General features: G+C 36.4%; 2 long non-coding RNA genes and 1 other non-coding gene across 3 annotated transcripts; 2 read left to right on the forward strand and 1 right to left on the reverse strand.

The window, feature by feature from the left end:
• Window positions 1-898: 898 nt before the first annotated feature.
• On the reverse strand, window positions 899-1595 carry LOC110679202. Its single transcript, XR_002502299.1, has 2 exons — window positions 1517-1595; window positions 899-1118 (listed from the first exon to the last, which is right to left on the reverse strand). It is a non-coding gene; the product is annotated as an uncharacterized LOC110679202 (long non-coding RNA).
• LOC110679203 lies at window positions 1214-10983 on the forward strand. The gene is made up of 2 exons (XR_002502300.1): window positions 1214-1312; window positions 10772-10983. It is a non-coding gene; the product is annotated as an uncharacterized LOC110679203 (long non-coding RNA).
• On the forward strand, window positions 7203-7275 carry Trnav-uac. Its single transcript has one exon. It is a non-coding gene; the product is annotated as a tRNA-Val (tRNA).
• Window positions 10984-11213: the final 230 nt, after the last annotated feature.

The raw sequence follows: 11213 nt of genomic DNA on the forward strand, positions 1-11213 counted from the left end.
TTGACATTATTTTTTCAGACCATAGTCAACGGGAATAGAACATTGTAAAGCTATGAATTCATTAACCATTAACAGCTCGCATGTTACCTAAGGCAATAAATTACAAAAAATGCCCAAAGATCGAGCACTGCATCGCAACCTGATGATGGTTAAATCACGCATGACACATGTACCGACGAATGAATGAATTGAACAAGTTAGCATTGCTTTTTCTTTCCGATTGATGATTGTTTTAATCGCATTTCACTGACGATTTAGAACGATTTGAAAACAATCATCATCATCGACTAAGAAAAAGCAGTGCTAACGTGTTCATTTTTTACATTCCACAAAGCTCACGGTGGTGCTCTTTGCTCCCCCACAGCGGATTCACATATGTGCTTCCTAAGTTACTATTTTTTACAATTTATTTTCGTAAGATAACTTGTAACTTTCAACGGGATTGAGTTAAAGATATGTGTAGTCATCATGTTCTGGAAGATAAAAATCCTAAATTTTCATACAGGTATGTTTTTTAGAGAGAACACTTCCTAAAAATAGTGATTTTCAAGAACCTCGAAGCACAAACCTCAACCAAACTGTGTTAAAACTTGCTCCAATCTTAAAATCATGTTCGACAAAAGTTCGTAGAATTGAATCAACTACTGTGTAGAGGTATTTCCAATAATTTTTGGTGTTCCGTTCGGTAGTTATGATTTTTTATAGCTTGAAATTATCCTAAAAATACATAATTGATTTGAAGCACCCCTAATTTTTCTCCAAATTGATTGAAATTTTGACCAGAAGTTCATTTTAACATGAAAAATCTAAATATTGGTTGACTGGTTGATTTCCCGACATTCTTGAAAATATGAATAGGTCTAATCCACATCTTCGCTCTGCGATGGAACACTCTTCAAAAATTTCACCAGATTCCGGATATTTCTGTCCAGTGCCTTAAATTGCAGGTACAATTCCTTATTATTGACATCCCTCCTAAGTTTCCTCCCGAGTTCATGTTTTGTACGAATCAGCAAGATAAGCTCCCTAGGCAGCGGTATCGGTGGCTTCGGTGCGACATGTGGCCTTTCGCTTTCTTCAGATAGTGTTGGCTCGTTATTGTGATTCATTCTGGTGTGCTGAAAAACGTTCGAAAAAAAACTTGAAAATTCTGGAAGATGTTCAATAAAAATACCAACAAAATCTGAGATGGTTTTTCAAAAATAGAATGCACCTATCAATTGTAAATAGCAAATTAAACTTAGGAATAATCTCATTGAGACAAAAACAGTCATTCAAACAACTGTTCTACAGTTCGGTACCGCCAATCGTGGTATGTATAACATAATGTCCTGTTTGTTTACGAATGGTGTAAATAATGTCACTATGTCGAAACCAGTTGCGGAATGGCGAAATGCCAATATATTTAAAGTTTTTCCTTTATACAGACAATAAAAACTATTTGATTCTTTGTAAATTAGTTGCAAATAATCAACAATGACACTTGCAATGATTAGATTTTGTTCTTCAAAAGTACCTTTCGAGCTAAAATACTGCACTTCTAGCGTCTACATGAGATTCTGGTTTTGTTTTTATTCACCTATTCTTCGTACACATTTTGCGCATGTCAGTAAAACTGGGTTGGCGTAAATGACAGGTACGCTCATACCAATACAATCGCATCACAACACGGCACCGTGGGTATGTGATAGCACTGGTAAAATATGGTTTTCATTCGTGTGATCACAAAACTGGGATGAAATTAAAGTTCTATTGTCACAAAGTAAGTCGAATCGAATAAAATTTAATGTTGTCGAATCTAATAAATGTTGTAGAATTGAATAAATGCTATTGGACTCATCATAAGACATGGAAATATGTGACATCGTGAATACTCAATTATGTTATCTATAAGGCTTTCTCAGCCGTCTTTTTCCAACATTGTTGGATTACCTTATAACAATCAGTGTTGCCACATATTTTTCGATTTTCATCTGTGTTTTTGGTTGAAATTTTTTTTTTTTTCATCTTTTGTCAACCTTCAAAAATCTTAGTAAAAATCTGTGATGCTTAAAAAAATCCAAATTTCAGAAGACCGAGAGCTTTTGCAAACATATCCTGCTTGTTCTTGGAATGTTAACAATTATTATTGTAAGATTTTTTACTCAAAAATATACTGCATTTCTCACAAGGTAACAAACGCATTTCAAAATAGATGTTCAGCGATTTTTTTTTAATTTTGAAAAACTTTAGCAAGTTTAAAAAATAAATAAAACTAGGTGGAAGTATGGCATTTATATTAAGTTCGCAAAGTCATGCACAGATAAATAAAAAAGGCCTTTTTTTTGAAAATTCTGGATTGCTTGGATTCATGCTTAAAATTACTAAAAAGTTGATAGATCTAGCTGAACTTGAATCAATTTGGTTTTGAATGTCTATTTTTTAACTTTTGTCGACAAACTTCCCTCTTTTAAAAATAGATCAAAAGGAATAGATTAGTATCATCGTAATAATTTGTAAATCCAAAGGAAATTAAAATATAAACATTAAACATATAACTGCGGCTGACAATTTCGGATACATACAAAGTCCTGAATCACTCATATGGCCGTCTTATTCATGCTCGGAAGAAGGGAGCTTCATAGTTCCAGAACATAAAAATAATGAGTTAGTTGCAGTCCTGTCATTTCCCTCAGAATAAATTCAACATAAAACTTACTAAAACACTTTGTGCAGGTATTTCCTAAACACGCACAACACAAGTTCATAAATCTTCATATCTATTTGTTCATGTAAATTAGGCATTGTAGTAATATAAATAAGTTAAATAATGCATAATGTTTGGAAATGTATCCGTGTAGTTCAAGTTCAGTAGTAAGGTGCGTGAAAAATCGTCAGTTTATGAATTTCATTGTATCTGAGTGGGCTCAAAACATGTGTTAAGTCCCAAAATCTTAAAAATCATAGTTTATCTAAAAAAAATCTGTGATCTGTGATCACAGACATCTGTAGGCAAGGTTTAAAAAAAAATCTGTGTAATTACAGATAAATCTGTGTATGTGGCATCGCTGATAACAATAAGCCACGTTAAGAAAACCTAGAGGTTAATTGAAAAAGCTAGCAAACATTCCCAGACAACCAGAAGTCGCATAAAAGTTCACGTAATAACTCGTTTATTCATACATATTACACCAAACCCGCAAAACACGGTGGATAAAATCGTCAGATTGATGAGTTTCCTCACATTAAGCGCTTTTTTTCAGATTTCATTTGCACGTTTTGTTTCGTCCCGTACACTCGTACCAATTAAGTTGAATCAATCCGTAGCAGCTGTTAAATCAAAATTTGTTATCGTAAGTTAAGTCCCATAAGATCACAGGTTAGTTTGGTAGAATATTTATACACTCGCATTGTATGTTCTTATTCATCACATAATATATGTACTAGAGTGGTTCGAAAAATCGTTTTTGCTCCACATTGCTCATTCGATTCTAGATCAAATGCTGAGTGTCCTCCCAAAATTTGAGCTCATTCGGATGAAAACTGAGACTACACAAGCCCTTCAAAGTTTATATGGAAATTACTATGGGAAAAGCAAGCAATTCATTCAATCGGTCATAGTGTTTGCCCATGTGCTCTTGGGGATGAGAACTACGTTGATACTGTGAGATACAATCATCAGCTACAACTTTGCCGAAGACCGTTTTCAAATCGGACGCCCCAGTAATTAGTTATTGATTTTTGAATGAGATGTAAAACTTTGGCTATAATTATTGGACTATTCTGCAGGCATCACTGGATATATGCAGTAAAACATAGTAGCCATGATTTGTACGTACTATATTTTACGCCAGGTGCAGCAATGTTGCCTGTTGAGGAGTTAAATGAGCACTGCTGAAGAATTTGTGGCTGGATATAAATCAATAACTAATTACTGAGGAGTCCGATTTGAAAACGGTCTTCGGCAAAGTTGTAGCTGATGAATGTATTTCACAGTATCAACGTAGTTCTAATCCCTAAGAGCACATGGACAAACACTATGACCGGTTGAATGAATTGCTTGCTTTTCCCATAGTAATTTCCATATAAACTTTGAAGGGCTTGTGCAGTCTCAGTTTTCATCCGAATGAGCTCAAATTTTGGGAGGACACTCAGCATTTGATCTAGAATCGAATGAGCAATGTGGAGCAAAAACGATTTTTTGAACCACTCTAATATGTACGTATATCGCTTTGTACGAAGGCCTTTTCGCGACATCTTATACAATTGGGTCCTAAAATGTTTAATGAATTCTCGTTTTTATTCAATAATATGAAAGAACATGTTATTGTGATCTTGTTTGACATTCACTTTTTCGACAAAAATGCCACAGGGCATATAGTTTTAACACTGGGGTTGTTCCTATCTGACATTTCGGAAGGGACACGGAAAACAAAATATACCCAAAATTCGAGTTTAAACCAAGGGGTGTGACAAAATCTCAAAAATCATAAAAAAATGTTGTTTGTACTTAATCCAATGAAAATCATTTAAAAATTGAGTAAACATGTGTTTCTGCCCTAAACTTAAGCGTTTGGTAATAAAATTGGGACAGGGCTTTAGGACCCTATTGAAATTTTGCACGTGCAAAGCCTCCAGGTGATTTCGTTCAACTTTTTCCAGAATAATTCGTAGACTTGAGGAATAATTTGACAATATCAAGATTTGCGTCATATGTTTAGTCTCATAAGTAACGGCTGTAGACGATTGTTAATACGAATGGAAGGAAGGCAAGGAAAGATGAAGAAAAATAATAAGCAAAAACAAAAGTTTAACTAACATTACACAGATGCACTGTGTTGGATTTTCTCGATTTCAGGCGCTTTTTGAATAGCGCCCAAACCGTTGATTCGAGAAATTTCTTAAAGCGCATCTTTTGATGTAAAAAGTTTTGTGATCAATCCACCTAGCAATGGGATAGAAAACTATTTTTCGGTGATGAAAAGTAGCACTTTTTAGTACTGTTTGGGAAGCCATAGCATCTGATTTTTTATTTATTAGACAAGACTGGTGATATTGTCGGCGCGATAAAAAGTGAGAATAAGTTTCTCGCCGAAGTTAGATTTTTCTTAGAATCTATTCGAGATACCTAAATTCAGAAGTGTTGCATTTGATTCTTACCCATATGCGCTCTAATACGCCCTATTTCCGAAAGAGGGTATCTTGCATGGATACCGAGAAAATCCATTGTAGGCGAACTGCATTTTCAGACCAATCTGACAATACTTGTTTGGGAGCGGATCGTCCAGCATTCGTAGAGGTGGCAGCATTCCCTATGATGATGCAGAACTCGATTTTTCAGAACTCGTTGTATTTATCCAACTCGGCGAGCCCTGTAGATAAACGTACAACTCGTGCTGAAAAGCTATGGAAGATCATGCACGAGAACAGCTTTCGCGGGTTACCATCCGTTCTGATTTAGCAGGACATGTCCTGATTTTGAGCTTCTTTTGAGGTGTCCTGATTTATTTTTCATATTTCTAGTTTTGTCCTGCTTTTTCCTGCATGATAAACACCGCGGAATGTCAAAGATATTTCGAGTTACGAAAATCTATCCAAATGTTCAAATCGGTTTATCAGAAACCGGCTTCAGCTGCATAGAGAGTTTGGGATGCGTTTCATATTGTATCACTACACCTTCAGGTTCAGTAACGAATCTGATGTTGGAAAAAAAACCATTGGGATTGTAATAAAACACAAGCACACAATTTGGCGTATGGTGTATCGCTATCAGAATGAAAGAGATCTCCGAAACTTCGATTATTAGTTTCAGCACAGATGTTAGCAATGCCCATCATTGATCTCCCCCGATTTCGTATTTTGGAGATATTTCTTAGCACTGAAATGCCATGTGTTAGAAAATTTTGGTACATGATCCAATGAAGCTCACCTTCATACTTGTTTTCCTGCATTCAGTTGTTTGGTATTGTCCACATTATAGAAAACACACAAGAAAAAGCGTGAACAAAATATCAATTTCAACCGAAATTACGGTACATATTTTGCATTCAAGCAGCACGCACTCAAATATTCGAGTTTTCTTTCATTTTCCTACAAAAACTTGATACACTGTTTCGCTCAATTATTGACGCAAGTGCAAAGGAGATTCGTTGGGCCCTGGTAGTTGGGTACTTTCAAATATCAAAGAAAGTTCAACATGAATAATTCATTCTCTCATGATTCATGATCTAACCATCTGGCAACACTGCTATAGTTCTGGTAAAACAATAATATCAATGATTTAAACAGAGAACTGTTATATCTTTTTTCAAGCTTCACTATATGCGTAAAATTATGAAAATATTAAAACAGTTTTATTTAATGAATAATTTTGCAGGAGTGACATTTTTTTGTATTGAAATTCACTTGCCTTGGCCCACTGTTTCCAAGCACACAATGATGTCGTTAACGCACGAAAAAGAGAAACCGATAAGCGCCCAACCAAGATCGCCTCGTGTTTTGTACCTATTCGCTTCTACGAAGGTACGGTGCTGCCATCTGGAAAAAGTTTGCTCGATGCGTGAAGCATCGAAAAATTTACCCGACATAGTAAGTGAAATTTGAAATCTATTCAGTATAGGTATGTTGATTGACTTATGATGGGTTACATTATGATCTGCTGATTCTATAGCTTATCAAAAGTCTAATACTTTACACTTAACAAAATTCAATTAAATTGTGTGATGATTTTATTAGAAGCATTTGAATATTTACTCCCTATGCTTTGCCACGCAAAAATATAGAGCTCCACGCGTAGGTCAACTGGAGTAGTTTCCTTCGTTGTCGCGAATAGTAGACAAATACGGAACGACCAAGAAGGAGTTGAAACGTGTTTTCGTTTCGTCATTCAAAAAATTATGCACAGGGTAATCTATGGTCAGTTACAATCGCGGATGGGGATATTTGTGAACAGTAGAAGAATGGAAGAAGCGATTTTTCGTATGTAGCTAAGCATTCTTCTTGAAAAAGTGGGGTGTGAATTTGATAGCAAATTCACTAGAGCGAAATGAGTTTCTCGCTGATGCGAACGGCTCCGAACAAAATGGGACTTGGTGTTTTGGTTGGCGATGAAAATTCTTTTAATTCGGGTTTCGAATAAATCGGACTTCAGCTTCTTTAGATTGACTTCCACAGTTTCGCAGCTGCAATTATCAGTATGGTTGTGTAAGACGGCTCGATACAACGGTTCCATAGTGTAGCGGTTATCACGTCTGCTTTACACGCAGAAGGTCTCCAGTTCGATCCTGGATGGAACCAGATCTATATTTTTTGTAAAGTAAATCCCAACTGGGTTGAATATTGAGATTCGGCTAACAAATTACCAGGTTGCTTGTTTAGTAGCGAAGCACGATTTACTGATATTCGGCTGATACTGATCTCGGTGGAAATAAGACAAGAACTGACATTCTACATTAAGTGTTTATGACAAACGTGTAGCTATCCGAGAGTCACTTATTAGTTTTATTATATTTTACGTTCCTTATTTGTTAAAATCAATAACGAAAAATAGTAATACTTGCAATCAGATCCAATCAGATCAATTGGAATAGGTCATATTTTTTCAATGTGTACTTTTCTGCTTAGACTTTTTGATCGGTGTTCAGACAGAACGAACTTAGTTTGACGTTTAGAACGAGAATACAAAAAGGAATCCATCAATTTAGATTTTTTCGATGCTATTTTTATCTAGAGGGGTGGTATCTTAACTGAAGGCATTCCATAATATGTCATTCCCAATTCATCTGCTTTTGAATGCAAACACGTAGTTATTGCTGGGATTTGTGTTTTAAAATACCACTAACTACCGAATCACTTCTTCTTCACGCATTGTGCTGTTGTTTGCTGGCTTTTCGGTGCCCGTTCTTAAACTCACTTTTAATGGTATTTCTACTCACCGTATCAATTAAAAAATCTGATGCGATACTTAAAATAGCTATTTTTCTTTTTTTTGCACCGTGCTTCTGGGAGCAACAAATCACTTAAATTTGTCGATTTGTGCTCGAAAAACAACACCGGAACGCGAATTCACTGATCCAACATTGTTTATGAATGGGATGCGCAGCTCTCACTGATTGGAAGTGATGTCAGTTTTTATATTTGGAATTGAAATTGTTTGGCTATGCATATGCTCGCTTCAATTACGTATTCTACAATTTCAAAACACTTAAAAGTTGTACAATATCACAAGTGTTGCAAAACATTTTTATGCGTGAGAAAAACAATGCACGACGCAATTTGACAGCAAAAATGAAAATAAGACAATTGACCGTACAATTCAAATGCATACTGATGGCAACTTTCTCCGTCCGTGAAAAACGAGAGAAAAGAGAAGGAAACTGCAAAAAAAAGTAAACAACACACGCATGGTGTGAAAAATGCTTAAAATTTAGTTCAAAAACATGTTTCCACTACAAAATGAAATAAATTGCGATTTTAAGCTTTTATGAAGTTGTTGATGAATTCATATCGACAATAATACCTTTGTTTGAAACGTGTGCGAGTAATACTGCCTACATAATTCTGTGGGTGGAGGTATACATGGAACATGATGATTTATTTTTGGCCGGCGCACATAACACTGTGCTGCGTCTTGTTGATGGGTGGCTAGAGAGGGTGCTTCAGCGGGTGGCTAGAGAAGTTACGCAAACGTCTACGGATTTTAAAATAAATCATTATCATGTGAAGATTAGGCTGAGTACAGGGAAGAAAATTTGAATTGCATATTGCGGGGAAATTAAAAAATATTGGTTTCCTTCGCGAAAATAACGCGCAGCGAGCAATCCCCGCATAGAGCAAATGAACCTACATTTTTTTTCTCAGCAAGTAAACATAATGAACCAATGCACGAGTTCACTAATCTGACGTTTGAGCGGTGCCGTATTCACTCGTTACCATGGTCACATAAATAACACGGCTCTGCTCAAACGTCAAATGATGAACTAGTGCGTTGGTCTATGATAGAAGAATCACAGCAGATTTTTCTGGCGAATGTCTGATTGTCATTTCAATTTAAATTTCAAGTCCTTTCAAGAAATTCCCTCTACATTATGAGTATACTGACTTCTACCTTCCATTGTTATTCAATTTGAGAATTCGTCGATATAATCTTAGGAATAATTCGTTTCAAGGAAAGAATTTGGAAGACATGTTTTTTTCTAATTAATTGTTGAGTCACTATTGTGTCCAGCCCTTGTTGTTCTGATTCGTTTTACGAAAAATGAGTAATTGCGATTAGATTGAACTTTTCGTTTTCGGAATTCCCAATCATAATTAGGGAGTCTATGCCGGTTATGGACCCTTTGCGTATTATGGACCCCCTACAGAAAAAACATAAAATTAACACTCAAAGCAACCGTATTCCTATGAAAATCCACCGGGGGAACTTCAATTGCATTGGTGGTCAGCAGTTTCAGGCAAAATATTTGGTTTGGAACGCATAAATACAGATATTTGAACAGTTTTGTAAATGAAACCGCACAAGAGGGTCCATAATACGCATTTCCAGGTGGGTCCATAATAGGCACGCCGGCAGCGAGCCGGATTACATGGGAATCAAATGGAGGGTCCATAATACGAAACGTCAAATTTGTAAACATTCCTATTATGGACCCTGGGAGGGTCCATAATAAGCATTCGGACAACAGTTTTCCAAATGCATTTTTCGCTGAAAAATTCGAATGATTTTGTATGTTTCATAGGCGTACTATGAAGTAAAAACATTGAACTTGTTACCGAAAAGCTAAACATTACATATGATTTGCAATTGGATTAGATGGACAAATTGATGTGAAGATTTGCGAAAAAGTTACACGTCTTCTCAGTGGGAATCGAACTCACGACTCCCCGATCTCTAGTTGGGGCGCGTTGCCACTACGCTATGAGAGGACTCATGAACGCAGAAGTAAACCTGAATTTGATTTCAGCTCAATAATCACGTGGTCCTTTTTTCGCAAAGTGCACTTCTTTCGGAAGAATTAGATGCCCATCCAAACACAACGCTTTCTATATATATCCAATGCCTAGCTCGAGAGCGCATTGTTTTTTTAGGTATAGGAATAGCACACTACACTAGCCAGCAACTGCGCTGGCTGAGGTTTCTATTGTGTGGGCTTCCAATGGGTTGCGACGTTCTCAAACGACCGGTCACGAAACATGAGTCCGTTGCTCGATAAATACTTGTTTTTAATTATGAATCGTGGTTTTACGGCTAACCAGCCGAGTGGAAGTTTAACACTAAACTTCCACTCGGCTGGTTAGCCGTAAAACCACGATTCATAATTAAGAATAAGTATTGAACTTGTTGTTAGACTCCACAAAACGTATATGCGTCTGAAATATCATTGTGGAAAAGCGTCTAGAATGAATTTCAGCTACTAAGGGGTCCATTACTAGCATTGAAACCCTATTTGTAGCATTTATTTCACTTCAGGTGATAGGAGCTGGACAAAGTTCAAAGTATTAGCAAACAAAAAATGCGAAATCAGGGGTCACTACGATGATCTTGACGGAAAATTTTCGGATAAATCGTTCTGGAGTTTCCAGGAACAATTTTTTTTTTTCTTGCAACCCGTAATATTTGTTTAGACCAAAATTTGAATTTGATAGAGGTTGACTGAGGTATGTTTCTTAATTTCATCATGCTTTTGCTTTTTTTTCTTCTGGTTACCTGTTCTTTATGATAGAGACGTATGAGATTTTTTTTATGGGTAGATAACAAGTCAGATACGTTTATAGTCGCTACCCATCACTCTAGGTACACTTGCTGGATTTAAGAACCTGAACAACGATGAAAATCATCACAGTGCAACTTCAACACCATGCCTAAGAGGACCCATCAAGAAGCAAACAAATCCAGCGCCAAGATGGAAAATAATCAGAGCAATCCTAATCTCCTGCCAAAGCGAATCGAGGAGCTGAAATATTTCATCCGCATGAAGAATATACGTAAGGATCAGTATCTGAAGACTCAAAGCCCGGCCATGTTTGTGCAATATCGTGCGGTACAGAAAGAAATCCAACGACAGGTGGTGCATCTTAAGGGCGTGTATTTCAAGGAACAATGTAGCGTGAAAGAAGGGAATCGGAAGTAGTTAAGCTTATTCGAATGCATGGTTTATGTTGTTTAATACATTCAAATTTTAAATGTAACACATCATTACTTTCCCTGTTCATCATTTCACACTAAAGCTCGAGTA

The sequence above is a fragment of the Aedes aegypti genome, chromosome 3 (genome assembly GCF_002204515.2).
Source record: "Aedes aegypti strain LVP_AGWG chromosome 3, AaegL5.0 Primary Assembly, whole genome shotgun sequence".
NCBI classification, from domain to species: Eukaryota; Metazoa; Arthropoda; class Insecta; order Diptera; family Culicidae; genus Aedes; species Aedes aegypti.